The 22,274-nt window shown below is 42.5% G+C and overlaps 1 pseudogene; it reads left to right on the forward strand.

Moving 5' to 3' along the window:
• LOC117364247 lies at nt 1–18,920 on the forward strand (annotated as a pseudogene).
• Nucleotides 18,921–22,274: the final 3,354 nt, after the last annotated feature.

Below are 22,274 nucleotides of genomic sequence, written 5' to 3' on the forward strand. Positions count from 1 at the left end.
ATGAGTGAGGAAGTGTAAGTGAGCGCCATCCGATTTTCGTTTTGACAAAATGACAGAAAAAGTTGAACAACGCTACTGCATTAAATTTTGTGTAAAGCTTGGCAATTCCCAAGTGGAAACAATCCACAAGATTCAAAAGGCCTTCAGGGACGAAGCAATGGATACCACACAGATAAAGGAATAGTACAACCACTTCAGAGATGGCCGCACATCAGTGGAGAGTGAAGCACGTTTTGGTAGGCCCTCAACATCCAGAAATGAGATCGTCATTGACCAAGTGAGTACCCTGGTGATGCAGGATCGTCAAATCACGATCAGAGAACTTGCAGACGAGGCGAGCATCAGCGTTGGATATGTTCATTTCATTTTGACTGAAGATTTGGGCTTCAGGAGAATTTCAGTGAAGTTCTTGCCAAAGCTGCTAATGATTGAGCAGAAGCAACTCCGTTTGGAGATCGCACAAGACATGCTGGAGACTGTGAACAGTGATCCCAACTTCCTCAGCACAGTGATCACTAGCGATGAGTCCTGGGTTTATGGGTACGACCCAGAAACCAAGTTGATGTCATCACAATGGAAGCATTCAACATCCCCGAGGCCAAAAAAAGCAAGGCAGGTCTGCAGCAATGTCAAAGTCATGCTGACTGTCTTCTTTGACTCCAGTGGTGTGGTTTATCACGAGTACGCACCACACGGCACAACCATCACCAAGTGGTACTACCAAGAGGTTCTGCGTCACCTTCATAATGATGTGAGACGCAAACAGCTGGACCTGTGGGAAGTGGGCAATTGGCAGCTCCTTCACAATAACGCACCTGCCCATTCTTCACATTTGATACGGAGATTCCTGGCCAAACACAACACACCTGTGATTCCTCAGACTCCTTACTCTCTCAAAATGGCTCAAAATGACTTCTGGCTTTTCCCCAAGCTGAAAATGCCCCTGAAAGGGACCAGATTTCAGTCAAGAAAAGATATCATGCAGAATGCGACGGACCAGTTGCGAGCAATCTCAAAAGAGGTGTTCCAGCGGTGCTTCCGACAGTGGCAGAACTGTTGGAAGAAGTGTGTGGCAGCCCAAGGGGACTACTTTGAAGGAGATTAGTATAAGATCATTGTATCTGAATTTGAGTATTTTTTTATGAATAAAGGTCTGATACTTTTTGAACAGCCCTCGTATGTAGGTACAGCGGGATCTGACTAGATTTTGGAAGGCTCACATATTCTACCATAAGCGTAGTAGTTAGAATGGGATATGGACCAGAGTCCACATCTCTATGTTCGTCTATACTGCCAACTAGGCTACCTGAGGAACCTTCTTACTTCTCTACTAGGGTTGGCCATAACAACTAAAGCTCTCATACAGGCTGGTATGTACTGTTTCATTCACATCTTCAGGAGGAGGGAGTCAGTGGTCACTGGGGTAGTGTGGGGAGGTCATGTTTACATCCTTCCAGTAGTCGCATGGTCAGTTTGGGCACCTTTTTGGCAATTATTCATTATGAAAACAGGCATTCAAATTATGCCCTGGACATATTCTTAAATGTTTGATTATGGTAGAAAAGCGTCCACATCCATAAGCCCACCCTAGTCTCAATCAAACCATACCTCCAACACCACCACCCCTTGCGATTTAGACAAACTACTGATCAGCAGCAGAGATATCAGTCTAGAATACTGTAGGTTTTGAAATAGTGAATTGAAACAGTTTGACAAGACAAACAGCCATCTGCCCCTTTAGGCCTCTTTTTGGATGGTTTTCTTTTTTGAAAATGAGCTTCTTAATCTGGCAGAAGGCTTTTCTGCCTGGTTAAATCCATTCTTAAGGGGATACCCAAAATGATTCTATTTTTCCTATACTGAATAAACTGAAGTTCTTGTAGCACTCAGGGGCATAATTCAAATTTTTTTTTTCCTTTCTTGGTGTTTTTGTTTTTTGCAGTAATAAAATTAGGATTTTTTAATGTAGGTACAGAATGGGAAAAATATTCCTTTATTATTTAAGCCCCATCTACCATGCAAAAATATAAGATTACGATTGTTCCAACCAATAGCACAATCAAGTGCCAGGTTCTGACCTGGAACCTTTAGACCTGCAGCAAATGACTTTTTCCCCCTGTTGTACCTGGAGTGGGAGGTGGAGGCTACTCTTGGCTCGGATATCAGATGACGTAATGATATATATATTAGAAAACCAATACTGTGCCAGATGATACAGAAAGCTACAAAGAAAAAGAAAGGATCAGCTACAATAAAATAAAAGGAAAAGCAGTTAAACAATTATTCAGAATATCAATTCAGCCTAGCTAAGCAGAAGTCAGTTATATTGAAAAGCAAACCCTGTACTGCATGTAGTGGCACCAGAAGAATACAATGCAGCTTTCCATGAAGGTAAATGGCTCTTTAAAATCATATTTTCTTTCTCATTTTCACTGCCAGTCTTGGAGTTAGTGCTCTATTTTTTCACCTTCTGTTCATGGTCACCATCAGAGATTCTTCTGAAAAGATGCTCCGTTTATCATTTTTGCAAGCTGTTCACTGTTTTATGTCTTTTACATATGAAAAAGGCAAGTTTGTAGAATATTATTTTTTTTACTTCATTGTCTTTACTATTTTTATTTGGAATGAACCTGAATGTCAATCTCAATTGCCCATACAAAGAAACATAAAAAGGGAAAGAAAAGCAGGTAACAAAACTATACTTGAAGAATAAACCAGGAATGCACTATTTTCCAATTCCATTTTGTGTCAGCATAGCCCATTGTTCAGCAAACAAATCCTAGGCAGGACTGTTTGTATTTGTTCAAAAGCAATGTACTTTTTTTTTTTTATTGCTCTCGAATCCACAGCTGTTCTAAATGCTTTGAAAATAAGGGAACTAAACTACTGTAGCCAGGGTGGGCAAACTACATTCAACTAAATTTATATTTATTGATTTTTGCCCTGACAGTTACAGAAAATTCATTTTGTAGAAGGCAAAAATAATTTTCTCCCATTTTCCAGAACCAAGTTTGAACATTTATTTACCAAGGAACAGAGCGTGCATAAAAAAATAAACCTGAATGAAATACAAGGTCGGCTTTGCTCAACTATACCTGCTGTGCCTGTGTTTTGTCTGCTGCGTCTTATCAAAAAGCCTGTCAGCCTGGAGACAGAGGGGAGAAAGTTTCTGGAGCACACAGACTCCTTCAGCAAAGACGGGAACACCACAATTGGCAAAACTGGGCTTGGAAAAATTAAAAACAAACAAACCAAAAACCCCCCAAAGAAAAGATAGCAAAAATAAGCTGAATAAAATTGTAAATTATAGCTGTCATACCTAACCTACGCATAATGAACTGGTATAAAATGCTAGCAGAAAGGGAAAGATTTTTATTAAACTAAATAAATACTCATTCTATATTGCAGATTTTTATTTAGTCTCCTTCAAAGCTTATAATAACCTTATAATAGCCACAGTAGACAAAATTGCCAAGTTCTTTACAAGACAATCTTCTAGGATCTAGCTCGTCAGTAAAAGACAATCTTGCCTTTCACTTCTGCAGTAATAGGAAGATTTCAAGCAATATCTTTTGATTGGAGTTGGCTTGAAAATGACTTAGCTGGGGGCCTTATTTTAAATGCAACAAGACTGAAACATAAAGTGCAATTTCCCATGCAGTCTGTAGAAAGAATGAGGCACTTGTCCCAGTTCTCTTAATTGTCTCTGATTGCTGTTTGTGCTGCCCAGTCACTTCTCCATCTTCAAAATCACCTTCAAGGGTTCCAGCACTTTCAGACTGCACTGTTTTTAATCAAGAAGGGCTAAACAGCAAATCATTTGACCATTACTGCAGCAGGGGTCTTTATCAGACTTTAAATTATGTTTATCTAATTGACCTTAAAGAGTATTTTGAACAACAAGGTGCAGAGAACATCTAGGTGCCCAGTCTGACAGTCAATATTTTGTTCCACTGGTTGCTGCAACATTTATTCTTATAGAAACCGGCATTCATTTTCTCTAAAATAAAAATACACATATTTTGCCTAAACCATTTCCACTCATATTACCTTATTATATGTAGCAGTACAACATTTAAAGAGGTTTCTCATCTGCATCACATTTTATTCTTTAATTAAAATTTTTTTTCTATATTTTATGAACATTGTTCCTGAGTTTTGCAGCACCTAGAGAAGCACAATATTTCCCTTTCAAAAGAAAAAATCCAGTCCGTCATTTATTAGCCGTATGTTAAACAGCTGTGCACTACATAATGTTCCTCTGAAGGATAAGTAAAACAACAGAATTCTAGTTGCCATAGAATATTTTAGGATAAATGCTGCACTTTTGAGCCTTGTTCACAGTATACACAGGGAAAGATTATGCAAAAAGTCAGCCAAAGTGTGTATAATAGCCAAAATAAGAACTGACTGTACTGAAAACTAGTGCACAGAGTGGAAAGGATTTATTACTTTTATTACTTTTACTAGTTCTCAGAGAGTGATTTTTTGAATCAATTATGCAATGACTAGACGGTAAACTCTTACCCCAAGAGAGGGTTGTCACTCTCTCTTCAGAGTTTCACTTTTCTGAGCATATTCTTTATAAATCCTTTCCACTCTCTGTGCACTAGTTTTCAGTACAGTCAGTTCTTATTTTGGCACTTTTGAGCCTTGCATTTTTTTACTCAGAGTATGGGACCTATAATGTGCTCTTGATACATTAGACCTAATACAGATGCAAAACAAAAAGATAAATAATACAAAGATATTATTTACTACTTTTAGGAACTTATAACTTCTATTCATTTGTTCTAAAACATATGAACAGCATAGATACATGTTATGCCCCAGCATATTACTGATAATTTTGTTTACTAATATGTATTCTCAAGTCTGCTGACCTGAACTCCTGACCCCCAAAGAAAAGTAATACCAGATGGTCTCTACAATAACCTTGCTTATTTGAGATCCTGACCTCTTTGATCTGACTTCCTTGACCACACCAAAAGGATAAGTAAAGACAGATGGCCTCTGTAACACCTTCTTGATAGCATCAAAGAGACAGTGCAACACCTATCCTGACTTCCTTTATTTGAGTGACAACTGGATAGCATCAAAGAGACAATAAACTGCAACACCTCCTTGCTTATTTGAGATCCTAACCTCCTTGATCTTCAAAGGGACAGTGAAACCAGTCTCATGGGAAAACAATTACTGCCGTCTGACATCCTGACCTGGGTGTTGTCAAAACACAGAACAAAAGAGCAGGACTAATTGTAACAGCAGGACCAGCTGTTTATGCTTTTACTATGAACTCCGCAGTGTGCATCCTATATAAGACCGGGATTCTGACCCTGACAGTAGAATCCATGACATTTGGCCACGTCTCACGGGACAGTCCTTTGGTCTATCCATCTATCTATTGCAGGGGTTCCCAATAGTGAGGATGGTCTGGGGTCAAGGTGAGGATAATTTATATTTAATTCTTATATGTGTATAATAAAGTGTTATTGTTTATGCTTTATATTGTCTGTGTGCTTTTCTGAGTATCACTGATCATCCCACTTGTCAGAAATTAGTGGCGGAACAATACAAAAGCACAACTTTGTCAAATTTATGCTAGTTGGTTGAAAAAGAGGAAATCTTAAGTTTGAGATGCATTACTTCATTACTGGTGTGGATATCGGCAGAGGGAACAATAGCACAGAAAAAAAACAACGAGCATATACAGTTTGGACCTTAATTTCCTTTATGTATCTAGCTCCGGAAGATGCAGTACTAAACTTAAAACAAGCTACTATGAAGTAACATTCTTTGCTATAAAGCCCTTCAAAACAAAACAACTTTATTGGTATGCTGTAACATAGTAACATAGTAGATGACGGCAGATAACGACCTGAATGGTCCATCCAATCTACCCAACCTCATTCAATTTAAATTTTTTTAATTTTTTCTTCTTAGCTATTTCTGGGCAAGAATCCAAAGCTCTGTGATACAGTATTCTCAATTTTGGTAAAAATGCCTAGAAGAGATAGATGTTACAGTATAGCAATTTGAAAATCAGCTGCCTAGAACTAAAGATTCATATTGCTATGATAATAGTGCGATGTTTCATTTGGAAAAAAAGTTGTTCCTTAATTTGGGGGCTGGTACACACTCAAAACTCTTTCTTCCATTCCTGGATCATTATAAAATCACCACCTAAATGCCTTAACAGCTGGATGTGGACTGGCCCTTCTATCATGCCCCCCCCAACTTACTCCTTCATTTATTTTTTTATTTAAAAAACTTACATCCCACAGTTTTATGCAGTTTACAACAAAACATACATAATAAAATTACAACAAACACATAGTATACAATTACATCACACTTACAAAACTAAAACCCACTATCAATTGCAAACACAAAAAAATTAAATATCATATATAAATTAAAATATCTATAAATGCTCTAAATGCTCTCTCTTCAAATTACAAAACCTACCCAGCTAAATACCGTACAGTACTATGATACTTAAATTGAGATATCTATGAGTACTCTCTCAAATAAAAATGTTTTTACACCCTTTCTGAACTGTGAAATACTAGCAGCCTGCTTGATCTCAACAGGTAACGAATTCCATAACAGTACACCTTGAATGGTCACCATTGACTGGTGAAGTCTAGCTAATGTCACCACATTCATTGACTGAAGGTCCAGCTGAATCTGATTCGCAGATTGCAAGTCTCACTGCTGCTGGTAAAAAGAAACTAGCGAACTCAACACTGTCAGATTCTTATCATTCACTTCTTTAAATATCAAAGTGTCTTAAACTCAATCCGTGGGGCAACTGGCAACCAATGTACGTTAAGTGAAATCATAGTTATAAGATCATGTATAGAAATACAGTAAAACCTTGGATTGCAAGTAACTTGGTTTGCAAGTGTTTTGCAAGACAAGCAAAACATTTTATTAAATTTTAACTTGATATACAAGCAATGTCTTGCAATACAAGTAGATACAGTGTACACACATCACAACTGAGCCAATGATTCTTCTCTCTCTGACACTGCAAGAGTGTAGTAACTGTTCTAAACAAGCAAAGTCTTACAATACAAGTACATACAGTATACATGCGTCACATCATCACAACTGAGCCAATGGTTCTTCTCGCTGATGCTTTGGGAATATAGTGACTGTTCTAAATGAGGAGGTCTTGCAATACAAGTATTAAAGTTGTATTAAAGATTTTGGGTTGTGGAACATATCATCTGAGTTTCCATTATTTCCTATGGGGAAATTTGCTTTGATATACAAGTGCTTTGGATTAGAAGCATGCTTCTGGAACGAATTATGCTCGCAAACCAAGGTCTAACTGTATATACAATAATCCATGCAGCAGCATTTTGTGCAATTTGTAAAGCATGAATCACATACTTGGGTAATCCAAGATAAAGAGAATTACAATAGTCAAACACTGGGGTCAACAACATACTGACACAGTATGAAAATTATCCATCATGAGATAGTCTCTTAACCTTCGTAATAATACTCGTTTGACATCAGAATTATTGACCTGACACATTCTAGGTGGGTGTAAATCCAGGCCACAGCTTTATTGAGCAGAAACAATTCTACATATTTCACAATTAACCCCCCCCATCCCCCGGAGCTACAACATGGACCTCAATGCTGTTTTGCGTCACCTGATACAGCTCAGCGGGCTTTAAGATCCAATATCGTTCTTCACCCAATGAACACATAACGTTATAGCTCTGAGATACCGTGAGCTGCAATGATTACCCACTCTGAATTCTGGTCTTATCTCAAGAAAGATATAGCAGCACTAGAAAAGGTTCAAAGAAGAGCAACCAAGATGATAAAGGGGATGGAAAAGAGACGGTTGAGGGGAAATATGATTGAAGTCCACAAAATCCTGAGTGGAGTACAATGGGTACAAGTGGATCGATTTTTCACTCCGTCAAAAATTGCAAAGACTAGGAAACACTCAATGAAGTTACAGACTGCATGGGAAACACTCAATGGCGTTAATTCTTAAAACCAATAGGAAGAAATATTTTTTAATTTGGAGAATAGTTAAGCTCTGGAACACATTGCCAGAGGTTGTGGTAAGAGTGGATAGCGCAGCTAATTTTAAGAAAGGTTTGGACAATTTCCTGGTGGAAAAGTCCATAGTCCGCTATTGAGAAAGATATGGGGAAAGCCGCTGCTTGCCCTGTATGGGTAACATGGAATATTGCTACTCCTTGGGTTTTGGCCAGGTACTAGTGACCTGCATTGGCCACCATGAGAATGGGCTACTGGGCTTGTTGGCCATTGGTCTGACCCAGTAAGGCTAGTCTTATGTTCTTATAAACCCCTCTATTACTGTCTTCACGCCAGCTACGGTGGGTGGGTGGATGACGATTTGCCTATTTCAAGTTCAATTTATTTTATATACCGCAATTATAAAACCAAGGTTAAAATCTATGCAGTTTGCAATAAAACATTATTTTAAAAAAAATAAAAATAAGAAGGGGGTACAGGAACAGAAACAAATTAAAAAATTCCAAGTCCAAGTTATTTGATAAATTGCAAATATAAAACCGATGGAAGGAGGAAAAGACTTGTGCCCTGGAAGTTGTCCTATAAATACCCTCCTAACCAGCCCCTCCCCCCCAAAAAAAAGACTGCCTTGACCTATCCTGACCCTCATCTTCAGTGGAAAACTCAGTTTTAAAACTGTTCCCCCATCGATCTTGTGGTATGCAGCCTATGCCTGCTAGGTCTGTCCCCAGAGCAGTGCACAGTTCAAGAGCAGACACTACACTAACAGCCCCATTTAAACCCCAAACTGACAGGTTTGATGACTTTCCTTCTTTGACCTATAGAGAGAGCGGGGGAGCAGAGTTGCAGGTTTCCCTTCCCCCACACAGCCCTAGGTTAGTTCCTAGGAAACCTTTTTCACCTGAGTGTTTGGGGCATGGCTGCAGACTGTTAAACCAGAGAACTGAGCTGCTGGGGAGACAAAGGGAGAAACAGAAGGAGAAGGAGAAGCTGAAGAGACAGTTAGAGGACTGGCAGCGGCGCTCAGGGTTGAGAGCTCTGAAAGACAGCGAGCATATGGAAAGCATGGACCTGACTGAGGCTGGAGTGGAACTGCCTCTCTACATGCCTGAAGATCCTCAGGACATGGAGCTGGAGCCAGAGCCATATGCTAAGCTACAGAATGGAGTCCTGCCCATGGAGGTTTGCTGTTTCAGAGGCAAGTAGCTGAAACTGCCTAAGTGAGTAACTGGAACCTTGCTTATCCAAGCTACTTCAAAGTTTTCTTGTTGGTAACCCTGAAGTAGCTGGGAACTGTGAAAGACTTATTTTGAATTTTGTATTTTTCGGTTTCCCCTGGGTGGGGGAAGGACTGTTCCAGTCCCAGGCAGTGGGGTTTGCCCCGCGTTTTCTGTGGTGAAATTGAGGGCCTATTATTGGCAAAGTTATTACCACGTGGAGCACACGTCAGCTGCTGGGAGGGCCAGTGCCGTAGCACTGGCACAGGCTGAAGATATCAGCACAAGAGACTATTTTTGCTTTGAAGCTTTACAAGTTATTGGACTATTAATTGGCTGGACAGCCAGCAACAGATTTGGGGAAGATTTGCCTTATGTGTTTGGAACTGTATCTAACCAACATTCACCCAGAGACTGTTTAACTGCATATTTTGAGTGTTTTTGGGACTATTCTTGAAAATTGAACATCCTGACAAGTTTGTGGTTTTCTTTTGAAGCTGATTAATGTGGAAACAAGCAAGCTGGCTTGAGTATTTTTAATTTGAAGAATAAACCCAGTTATTTCCTGAAGATTACTTACCTGGTGTGGTGGTGTTCCCTTCTGTTAACATTTCTTTTTTTCTTCCTTGTGCTGCCCGCAGCGGCTCACAAGAGTTTTCCCTTGCCACCGGTGTCCTAGGACCCCTTGCCCTAAGGCTGCCGGTGACAATCTTCTACTTCCTGCCCCCTCCTCCGCTCAGCCCCTTATCTCCTGCAGCCTGTGCCCTTCCCCCTCCTCCTTCCTAGACTTCCAGGCTCAGAAGAAGATTCTCAAAACTCACTGGTAAAATCTGTCAAGTCAATGTAGTAGCCATAGTGGGAGCGATTTTTATTTTATGGGTGATTCTCAGCAAATAACATGCAAATTATATGCACACTATTTGTGAGGAAAATTGCCGGTAAAGAGCATGAGGAACTGGCGCTTGCTCAAAAGAGCAATCACTATGCACAACTTTGTCAAAGCTGCTCTTCTTGCCCTGATCAACTGACCGACAGGGAGAGCAGCAGAGGGAAATGTTCCCTCCCCTCCTGCCAACACCCCCTGACAACCAAACTCCCGACATCTCCGGCAGCAGAAGGGATACCCACTTCCACCCGCAGCCACTGTCGCCCACCCCCCAACAACATCCCTGTACCTTTAGCATGAAGGCTACTCCCTCCGACCAGTTGGCCTGTCTCTTCAAAATGGCAGGCCATCCTTTTCCCAGTGCATCCTGGGATGCACTGGGGAGGGGCCTAAGTCTCTGATTGGCCCAAGTGCCTAAGGCTGACCAGTAGCACAGCAAGATAAAATAAAGTCTTTATGAACCACAACACTGAAAAACAACAGAATGCCCATTGCTAGTCAGCTTTTGTATTGTTGCCAGTATATTGCAGACCAATGTCTTTTTTTCTCGCTTTTGTTGTAAGGCAATATGTCTTTTTATCCTTGGAGGTATATTTTGTTTTAGTGAAGATGTAATCCAAGACATGCTGCCAAAGGAACCCTTTTGTAAGGACTAAGAGATAAGTCAGCTATAAAATTGAGTAGGTAGGGGGGATGGTGAGAAACAAGCTACATGCTTCCACTCTCTTACTGCCCCTTTTACAAAGCTGCAGTAAACGTACCAAAACCCACAGGAATTGGATGGGCTTCGGTGCATTTACCGCAGCAGCATTACTACCACAGCTTTGTAAAATGGACCCTTAGCGTACTGTAGATCAAAGAGAATACCAAGGGGACCACCACAGCTTCAGAAAGCTCCTAAGATGTTCTATGAGACAGTGGGAAGCTATTCTAAACAAATGTTCACTAGATTTAATGATAATAATAAATCAAACATCTACAAAAAGAACAGAAAAAATCATTAAAGACTTGGACAAAAAATTTCAATTCCTTAAGGAAAATGATGTTTCCTTTAATGTATTATGCGAAGATTATAACAAATTGGAATAATTTAGAAAAGAGGTCAAACAGAATAAATTTGACAAGTTGAAGTGAGATGAATTTGATTACAGATATGGATCTGTTTATCCTTGGCAGGAAGGAAAAAAGTATAGATTTAACAGACAGGTTTCTTTTAATAATAATAGTCCTATAAGATTAGAAAAGGAAACAGGGGGAATCCTGACCATAAGAGAAAGAAAAAAAATACTTGAAGAGATTCCTAGATAATGAAAAGAATCTACAGAGGTTATTGTATTGCCATGAAGAAGATTGAAAGGGCCAGCCAGGGAACCAAAAGGCAACAGACTTCTCGTGATTTACGATAAGCCAACAACAATCTCTCAATCACTAAGCAATAGAATCAAGGCAGAGTTGCAGATATAAAGGGCCAGATTCTATAAACGGCACCTAACTTGTGAGGCACCTAGAAAAACAGCACCTACCGCATGTCAAAGTAAGGCACCGTTTGTAAAATTAACTGAGTCAGGGTTTTCTTGGCTTAAAATACCGGTGCCTATGGTAGGCATTTAGCTGTGGGCACCTTTTATGCAATCAGGATGAAATGTCAGGATTCACTGAATCAGCAAAATATAGAGGGCTCATTAAAAAGTCTAAAGAAAACTGGTGATAGGATAAACCCTTGTGACACACTCTACAAAAGGGTTTTCGTAGTTGAAGTAGCGGTAGAAGTAACAATTTTACATTTTTTTTTTTAACGTATGTTTATTAACAGTGAAAAATACACCACCCAACAGGGCGCAATGGCAAACAACAATGACTCAAAAGTGGTCCAATACAAGTGATAAGAACAGAAAAAACATATATCTAGCCCCCCCAGAGCATCCCCATCAATAATACAAAAGAGCTAGTGAAGAGAAGAAAATGGGGGCATCTAAGGTAGGGGCAGAGAATGACATAAGAAGAATAAAAACCGTATATCATGAACAGTGACCTTTCACCTTTTTGTAGTATACAAATGACCCAAAAGAACCACGCATGACTCGCATCACCTCACACACACAACTCCATCCACACCGCTCAGCAGAACACACATCCCCCCAGTCACCCCAAACCTCCCCTCCCCACCCTCCCCCCATCCCCAGGGCACCAAAAAAAAACAACAAAGAAGAAAGAAAGAAACATAGCAGAGGCACAATATAGATAACGCATAAGAGCACTGCCCAAGTACCAGTCCCCTGTCCTGCTCTCAAGATGGCACCAAATCCCTCAGTCTCTCCCACAGACCGACGCAGTGCTGCTTAAGCACACTCGAAGACCTTGCATAAGACTGAATTTCAAACTGAGCCACTTCCCGGAGTCTACTCTGCCATTGGGGTATTGGAGGCGAGTCCACCGACATCCAATAAGTCAAAATCAATTTCTTCACTAGGAGAATAGCATTATAGAAGAATCGACAATGGGGGATAGTAAAACCCTGATCCTGGAGGGAAGCCTGCAGACCCAGGAGGAGGAACCCGTAGTCCCATTCAACAGTGCGTTGCACAGCGCGCTCCAGTAGGGGGAGAACCTCCTGCCAGATGCTCAGTTGGGGTCATTCCAAAAAGGAGTGTAGGTACGTACCAACCCGGCCCTTGCATTTAACACAGGAATCGCTGCCCCAGAGCCCCAGGCACGCCCCTCTCTGCGCAGTAAAGTAGGCTCGGTGAAGGATCTTGAACTGAAGCTCCTGGAAATCAGCGGATTTAGTGTACGAGTATAGAGTGCTAAAACAGGCCAAAAATTGGGACTCAGAAATGCTCTGTCCCAAATCCCGTTCCCATGAAGAGCGCACAGGGGTAAGGATCGATAGGGAAAGAGACGATTTAAGAACTCGGTACCAGTGAGCGAGAGAGTTAGCCATCGGTGGGGTGGCCGAAAAAAGAGTATCCAAACGTCCCTTAACCCAAACCCCTTCTCTGCCTCTACGCTCAACGTCCCAGTAATGACGAAGTTGAAAGTAGGAGAATAAGTAACAAGAAGGAAGGCCCCACGTGTCTCGCGTTTGCTGGAAGGAGGGGAAACCCTCGGAGGACAAGTCAAGCAAGTGCTCCATGGCCACACAACCCCGAGCTGCCCAATTCCGGAATACTGACCTGCCCCAGCCCGGGAGGAACCGAGAATTGCCCTCCAGGCATAGAAAGAGGGACACCTCCGACGGCAGCTGTTGTCTGCGCCGCCACCAGCGCCACGCCAACCGGAACGGGCACAGAAAACGAAAGCAGACCCAGTACCGCCTCCCGGGGTCCTCCTGGTGATGAAGCATGTTCCAAAAGTGAAAAGGGCTGCCAACCAGCCCTGGGGAGAGTAATGAAAACACACAGTGTAACCCCTCATGAATCCAACGGAGGAGAGATGCAACATTGTAGAGCCGGATATCTGGGACATTAAGACCACCCAAACATTTGTCCAAAGTGAGCTTGAGCATCGCTATCCGAGGAGCTCGAGATCTCCAAATAAAACGGGAAACAGCCGACTTAAAAGCAAGTTCATCGCGCCGGCTAAGCCAAAGTGGCATAGTCTGCAAAGGGTACAGAAGTTTCGGAACCAGAACCATCTTTATCAAAGCTACCCTTCCCAAAATGCCCAACGGCAGCTCCTGCCAAGCCTGGCACAACTTTCCAATGGTCTCGAGAGGACGCCTAACATTGGCATTAGAAAGAGTAGGTAAGTCAGTACTGAGGTATATTCCCAAATAGCGCATCGGTTTTTTCGTTGGGGCAATAGGCAACACAGCATGCCAAGGCTCCACCGGACCCCCGGCCAACAGTAAGAGTTCCGACTTACTAAGTTAACTTGTAAACCGGACAGGGCGCCAAAAGCTCGTATCACTTCCAAAGCTCTGGGCAGGTGCAAAGTAACCTGATCCATGTAAAGTAAGATATCGTCAGCGAAGAGGCTGATTTTGCACTCCTGACCCCTCACCGCAATGCCCTGAATAGTCTCATCCTGCCGAATTTTAGCTGCCAGGGGCTCGATAGCCAAAAGAAAAAGAAGGGGGGAGAGAGGGCAATCCTGTACAATTTTACATTTTTGATCCTTCAAAAAATAGATTAAAACCAATGAAGAACAGTACCTGACAGACCAAGTGAAGAGAGGTAGAAAAGCAACGGCAAATGGTCAATAATATTGAAGGAAGCCAACTAATCTAGGGACACTGCAAGAGCAATGTAAATTTGGTCCAATTTAGAACGTATTTCACCAAGAACTGTCGTTGAGATGGTCTCAGTACAACATCCAGGTCTAAAGCCAGACTAATATGGATAGAAAGCTAATATCTTATCTACAAATTGATTACGTTGGGAAAAGACAACCTTCTCTACAATCTTAGGAAACAAATTAGATGCAGGATAGTGGGAAAGAATGGAAGGGTCAAGAAAGGGTTTTTTTCCCCAAAAAAATAGGCTGATAAAACTGCTAACTTCCATTGAGGGGGAAGACAACCAGAGATGAGACTAAGATTCATCTGAGATAGAACCAGAGAGAACAACTCAAGATTTAGGGCTCCTTTTACTAAGTTGCACTAGTGTTTTTAGCACATGCAGGATATTATTGCACGCTACGCGGCTAGAACTAATGCCAGCTCAATGCTGGCGTTAAGGTCTAGCGCGCGTGACAATTCAGTGTGCACTATTCCGCACGTTAATGCCCTAATGCAGCTTAAAGGAGCCCTTAGTCTTGGTCAACTAGGATGAGGGAGGTGGATCTAAAAAACAAATCACCTTGGTGATACCAGGGTTTGGGCTTGGAAGAACCATAATGAAATAGAAGAAAAGACAATCAATCTTTGAGGTGATAAATCAGATAGAGAAGTCTAGGTTACAAAAGAATCTTGTAACGTGGCAATCTTAGAATAGGATAGGTTGGGGAGGGCTTTGACAGGAACTCCAGCAATTTGGAACATGAGGACAGTGCTGGGCAGACTTTCATGGTCTGAATGACAAGATGGTTTAGAAAGGCTGGAGTGAGCTTCGATGGCAACTCCAGTAGTTGGAACATATGAATAGTACTGGGTAGACTTCTAAAGTCCATAGGCCAGAAATAACAGAAAAAAGACAATTTAATTTAAACATGAATTTGTAATGCATGTAAATATAGGGCAGACTGGATGGAGTGTTCAGTCATATATATATTATTATGTTAAGTTGAAGTTGGTTGCAATTCTTGGTGTCTTTACTACAACAGTCTACTGATCATCTGATGAACAATTTTACATTGGGGTGACTGTACACCAGATAGTCTTTAGATAAGAAGTCTGCTTGTCTGGCCCCAAGACTGAAGAGTTCCCACATATTTGATGTTATTGCTAGAGAATGGCACAGGGACAAATATGTCCCCTTCCCCATAGGATATATCCCCAGTATTGGTTTTCCCCGTGAGGTTTGTCACTGTCCCATTCCTGTAAGCTCTGCCTTAACTGCACAAGCCTCAAACACCTATGATTTTAAAGTGTTTGAGACTTGTGCAGATGAGGATGGAGCTTGCAGGAATGGGGCAGGAACAGGAAAATTAGTTCCTGAGGGAACGGGGGAAAATTTGTCCCTGTGTCATTCTCTAGTTCTTGTATCAGGTCTTGAAGATAAGAATATAAGAACATAAAAACTGCCATACTGGGACAGACTGAAGGTCCATCAAGCCCAGTATCCTGTTTCCAACACTGGCCAACCAAGGTCCCAAGTATCTAGTTAGATCCCAACTAGTAAAACAGATTTTATGCTACTTATCTTAGGAATAAGCAGTGGATTTCCCCAATCCATATCAATAATGGCCTATGGACTTCTTTTTTAGGAAATTATCCAAGCCTTTTTTAAACCCCGCTAAGCTGATTTCACCACATTCTCCAGCAATGAATTCCAGAGTTTAATTACATGCTGTGTAAAGAAATATTTCCTCCAGTTTGTTTTAAATCTACTACTTAGTAGCTTCATCACATGCCCCCTAGTCCTAGTATTTTTGGAAAGAGTGAACAAGCGGTTCACTTCTACCCTTTCCACTCACTCAGTATTTTATAGTCCTCTGTCACATCACCTCTGTGCCGTCTCTTCTCCAAGCTGAAGATCCCTAGCCGCTTTAGCCTCTCCTCATAGGGAAATCATCCCAAACCTTTTATCATTTTCGTCACTATCAGATGATAAATTGTTAGAACAAAAGGACAACTGCAGAAGGGGACTGGCCTTGAAAGTAAAGAAGTACAAAAAAAGAGGCTAGAGAGATGTCTAAACCAACCAAAAGTTACATTTATTAAAGTCATAAATTATAAAATAGATATCGTCCTAGGTCTCAAAAAGACCATATGAAATCCCAAAAGTGGAATCCCAGGAAAGTCCCAACCAGGATCCAGATTTCAGCAACTAGAGTCACGTTCCTTAGGGGACAATACGTAAACTGTAATTAGATGGAACACTACAGAATATAAACATCAAAACATAAGCAAAAAATATATTGTTAAGACAAAAATGGCACACCAAAAAATAGTCTAACATTAAAAGTAATAGCACAAATAAACCAATAACATTATTAGAACATGACCATTCAAATATAAATAATCAAAATCCCTTTATAAATGATGCATACATCAATAAAACACAAAGGCGCATCTAAAATAACATTAACATTAAAAATAGGACCACCATTTGTAAACTACGTCTGGATTGTATGCAGCTGTAGGCATCCTACAGCTGTCTAATCAACCAATTGGAACTCATGGTTTAAAAAAAAAAAAAATGCTCCCCAGGCAGGACGCCTATATTGAAGGCACCTCCAGGAGCCTAGGGAGGCCAGCGGCCCTACGCGTCTCCCTAGTAGAGTGGGAGATGCGTACAATTTAAGTAGATGCGGCCGCTATACTTAATTGGCCCATGGGCCCTAGGCTCCTGTGGGTTGGGCGAGGGAGGGGCGGACCCGTCTCATTTGGATGGAGGCGGGCCTTCCAGCCTGCCGGTTGCAAGGACCCATCTGGCCAGCCAACTTGCTCGGTGAGCCCCGAGGGGGGTTTCCAGGGAGGGGGGATCTGGGGAAGGGAGGTTGGGGCATTTCATTGGGAGTTCAGGGACGGGGTGGGGTCATTGAGGGGGGTCCGGCAGGAGGGATTGGGCACCCTCCTGCTGGCGATCTTTGAGAAAGGGTAGATGGTCATCGGGCAGAAGGGGTTGGGCTCCCTCCTGCCGCAATCATATGTGGGGGGTGTCATCAGGTAGGAGAGGTTGAGATCCCTCCTGCTGCGATCGTATGTGGGGAGATGGGTGTCATCGGGCAGGAGGGGTTGGGCTCCCTCCTGCCGTGATTGTATGGGGGTGGAGGGGGACTGGCAGCCACGGCCACCATATCACAGCAAGGAGATCCCTTGCCATGATAAGTATAGCGGCCACGTCTACAGTAACCCGGTTCTGTAACCGGCGTCTGTAACATGGACATTGGTTACAAAATTGGGTTTATTTTGGGTGGGCCTAGGCCCAATTCTGTATAGGATGCCCTTCCCGGCTCTTTAAAACAAAACATATGGGCCAAAGATAAATGAAAAACTGGTCAAATTGGGCTACATATTCAAACTATTCTACCACGTGCTCAAAGCTAAAACCATGCTTAAAAAATTACCGTTCTTTACTACGGTGCCTTATGCTGACTATGCACATAAACATGTGAGACTTAGAGAAAAATGGCAACCATGAGCCAGAGTGCTTATCAAAGTGGATGCAATCAGCAAATCTGTTATAAGCTGGAGAGACAAAAAAGTGTGTAAAAATACATTAATCTAAGGGCTAAACACTGAAAACTGCCTACCGTATAGGTGTCTCTGGTTTGGAAGTGCTTGCGCAATACAACTCATTCAAAGACATAAGAACATATGAACTGCCGCTGCTGGGTCAGACCAGTGGTCCATCATGCCCAGCAGTCCGCTCCCGCGGTGGCCCCTAGGTCAAAGACCAGTGCCCTAACTGAGACCAACCCTACCTGCGTATTAGTGCTGCCTGATTTCCGATTCAATTCAAATCTCATTAAAAAAAAAAAAAAAAATTGGCCTGACCAATTCGGAAGTGCTACAGCCAGGCGGGAGGTGGGGCCACAGGACGAGCCTAGCACACCATCCTGGTTGCCCAAAGATAAGCTGCTGGTCAGCCTGCAGGCCAACAACAACTTGGTGCTGCAGGGCTGTTTGTCCATCGGGCTGCAACTGGTGCTGGAGTACCTGTACACTGCCAAAGTGACCCTATCACTGGACAATGTGGAGGAGGTCCTGTCTGTGAGCAAGTTCCTGCACATCCTGCAGGTGACCCACCTCTGCATGCATTTCCTCAACAAACAGATCTCGGTGCAGAACCACAAGCAGGTGTGTAAGATCGCCGCCTTGCATGGCCTGGAGACCAAGAAGCTGGACAACAAGTACATGGTGGAGGACATGCTGCTGCTCAACTTCAATGAGCTGCACGCCCTGCTCGACTTGCTGCCGTCGCCTTTCGAGTCCGAGTTAGCTCTTCCAGATGTCCGTGTTCTGGCTGGAGCACGAGCGTGAGACACGCATGCAGCACGCGCCAGATCTTATGAAGCGCTTCTGCTTTGCCCTCATGCCAGCGCCTGAGCTCGTGGAGCATGTCTAGTCAGTCGACTTCATGCGCTCCGACCTCATCTTTCAGAAGCTGCTACTCGACATCATGAACTACCATCTCATGCCCTTCAGGCAGCACTGCCGCCAGAGCCTGGCTAGCAGGTAAGGGGAGGGGGGGGGGTTTACATCCAGAATGTGCCTATGTGTACGGTATGTGCACAGTGCAGTCTTATGTGTATAGAATCAGCACTGCCCTCGTGTGTATGTGTGTGCAGTCTGTGTATACAGACTGCATACAGTCACTCTCATGAGTATATAGTTTGGGGTCATGTTTGTATTACCAGCACTGTTGTCTGGTTTGTACAGTACATGCACACTACAGATCTGTGTGTTCCTGTATGGTACATGCATGTGTGTGTATGCAATCAGTACTAACCCGTGTATATAATGTGTTAAGTGTAGAAAAGATACATAAGTGCTATACCAAAGGTCTTCAGTGAGTAGGGGGCCAATGTTTACATTTGTTCTGCCACCCCCCAACACACACATTTACACATAGGTATCAACTCTGACCCCCCCCCAGCCTACTTCCCAAATGGTCTAATAATCCCAGTTTGACAGCAGTACAGTCAGCTGGCAGTGCAGTGAGCCTAGTGTTTCTCTAACCTGCTCTTCCTGTTGCTGGTGCCTAGTTCACAGTTCCCATTTGATTACAACGTCAGATTTGAAATGTGTATCCTGCCAGAGCTGGTGTAAGACCGCGAATGTGAGCTAGGATTTAATAGACAGGAAAAATCTTGTTTGTTTGTTAATTTTGTTTATACCACAGTGCCAGTGTGGGTAGGAGAGGGCAAAGGGGGTGAAGAGGCTATAAAATAAACCCACCAGGATGTTTGAAAAAAACCCCCAAAAAAACAAAACACCCAATTGGGCAGGAAAATTGAATCGAATCAAAAACCAATTCAATAGGCTGAATCGAATCAAAATTATTTTTTCCTGAATCAGGCAGCACTACTGCGTACATTCCAGTTCAGCAGGAACTCGTCTTTGTCTTGAATCCCTGGAGGGTGTTTTCCCCTATAACAGCATCCGAAAGAGCATTCCAGTTTTCCACCACTCTCTGGGTGAAAAAGAATTTCCTTACGTTTGTACGGAATCTATCACCTTTTAACTTTAGAGAGTGCCCTCTTATTCTCCCTACCTTGGAGAGGGTGAACATCATGTCTTTATCTACTAAGTCATTATCTTGAACGTTTCAATCATGTCCCTTCTCAATCTCCAAACCAAGCGGTTTCTCTTTCATTTATGCGTAGTGACAGGCTTGGCTTCAAGTTCTTCTATCATTGGTATCTCACTCCAGTCCGATTGCAAAAAATGTTTCCCCATAGTTCTAGCCTATGTTGGAGGTCTTGCATTATCAAAAGAACCTTTCCTCACCTATGGTGGGAGTGCCCCAAGACACAATCTTATTGGGTTGAAATTACGTGCTGTTTGAACTCTATCCTGGATGCTTCCTACCCCATGTCTGTGAATTTTTGTCTTCTTCACCAGCGACCCTTTGGGATGCCATCACCAGTGCACAAATTTGCTACTCAGCTTCTTGTGGCAGCTAAGTTGACATTAGCACGGTGGTGGAAGCAGTCCACCATTCCTCCTTTGAACATGGTGTTGATTAAATTGGATTACCTTTGTTTAATGTCTAAATTGACAGCTTTTCGCCATGGGTACTTTGCTAGTTTCCATAAGTTTTGGGATGCATACTTGACATGGTGCACAGTATAATAATTTTGCTTTTGTATTGGTATTCTTCCTTTCCTTCTTGTGCTTTTCTCCCAGGTGCAAGGAGGGGGGGGGGGGGGGGAGGTGCATATCATTTTTAGATGTCTATTTCTGAAATACTGCGCATTGCTGATTTGGGTTGGGAAGTATATCTTCACTGGCATTGTTTGCACCATTTATGCACTGTTGATTTTGTATTATTGCATTTCTTTAAATAAAATCTTTTTTTTAAAAAAGAAATACCTACAAGCAAAACCTCGCTGTACAACTGTTTTGCAGTCACACAGAGAAGACATCCAGAAGCTGAGAATTTACAGCTTCCAGCACTAAGACAGTCAGACATCCTGTGTTGTATGAGGACACATATGTCTTATCCCTGAAAACATCCAGTTTGCTGTGCAACACAGTTAAAACCTTGGAAGATTCCATTTATTACCAAGTACCGTAGAAGCCTTCTTTAAGGATGCTGCCAATCACAGAAGGTGAGAGGAACCATATTTCCTATGGGTCTGGGGCATAGTTAGCTTTCTGTCCTTAGGATAAATTGGATTCTCAGGTCCTTCATCAGCAAACCTAATATACTTACTGCTATTGTAATCTTCTCAAGAAATCACTGTAGCTGAGGTAACAGAATATCTCTACACTAGTCTGTCTTTCTTTCTCTCTCTCTCTCCTTGGCTGCTTTCTGTCTCTCTCTCTCTTCGGCTGTCCACCACCCCTTGCCTGCTCCCCCTATCCAGCAGTAGCACTTTCTTTCTGTCTCTCTCTCTCTTTGGCTGCTGTCCATCTTTGTTTACTTCTTTCTGTCTCTCTCTCTCTCCTTGGCTGCTGTCCGTCTTTGTTTACTTCTTTCTCTCTCTCTCTTTGGCCCCTGTGTCTGTCTTTCTTTCTGTTTGTCTCTCTACTTGGCCACTTTTTGTCTGTCTTTCTTTATTTTTGTCTCTCTCCTTGGCCGCTGTCTGTCATTCTTTCTGTCTCTCTCCCTCCCGCTATCTTTCTATCTCTCTCCCTCCCAGTGTCTTTCTTTCTTTCTGTCTCTCTCCCTGCCCCTATCTGTCTTTCAGTCTGTCTCTCTGCCTGGTCCCCTGTCTTTCTTTCTGTCTGTCTCTCTCCCTGGCCCCCTTTGTCTGTCTTTCTCCCCCCATCCCCCTCCCCCACTTCCCTGTGCAGCAGCAGCATTTTCCTGCTCCTTCACTTCCCTATATTTACATCCTGTAATTCTTACCAGCATGAGAGGACTCATTCATTCGACTAAACACCTCTTCTGACAGCCGGATGCCTCGCAGCACCCACACCCTGTCTGCCTTGTCCAGGCCGAAGGACACCCTCCTGCCATTGCTCTCGCCGCCACTTATTACCGCCACACCGCAGGAGACAAACCGCCGCGTTAAGCGCCGCACACCCTGCAAACCGCCGCAGCGCCACAAATCAAACATGGCCACAGAGGCACAAATCATGGAGGCAGGGATCATGCCGTTATAAGTGTGCATGCGCGCTTAGGGTTTTATTATAGAAGATATATAATGTCTATATGTGTAATCTTTCTTCTTACAAAAGGTCTATTTTTGTAAGCTTGCTTGCCATATTATTATTATTACACATATCTAACAATAATTGATATATACTGTATATATTTACCTTGGAAATTTCTTCATATATACAGACCCCATCTGAACATCTAGAACCTAACATTGACGAGATCAGAGTAATTACTAATTTGAGTGATTGTCCGACTCCATAT

Source organism: Geotrypetes seraphini, chromosome 7 (assembly GCF_902459505.1).
Source record: "Geotrypetes seraphini chromosome 7, aGeoSer1.1, whole genome shotgun sequence".
Taxonomy (NCBI): Eukaryota; Metazoa; Chordata; class Amphibia; order Gymnophiona; family Dermophiidae; genus Geotrypetes; species Geotrypetes seraphini.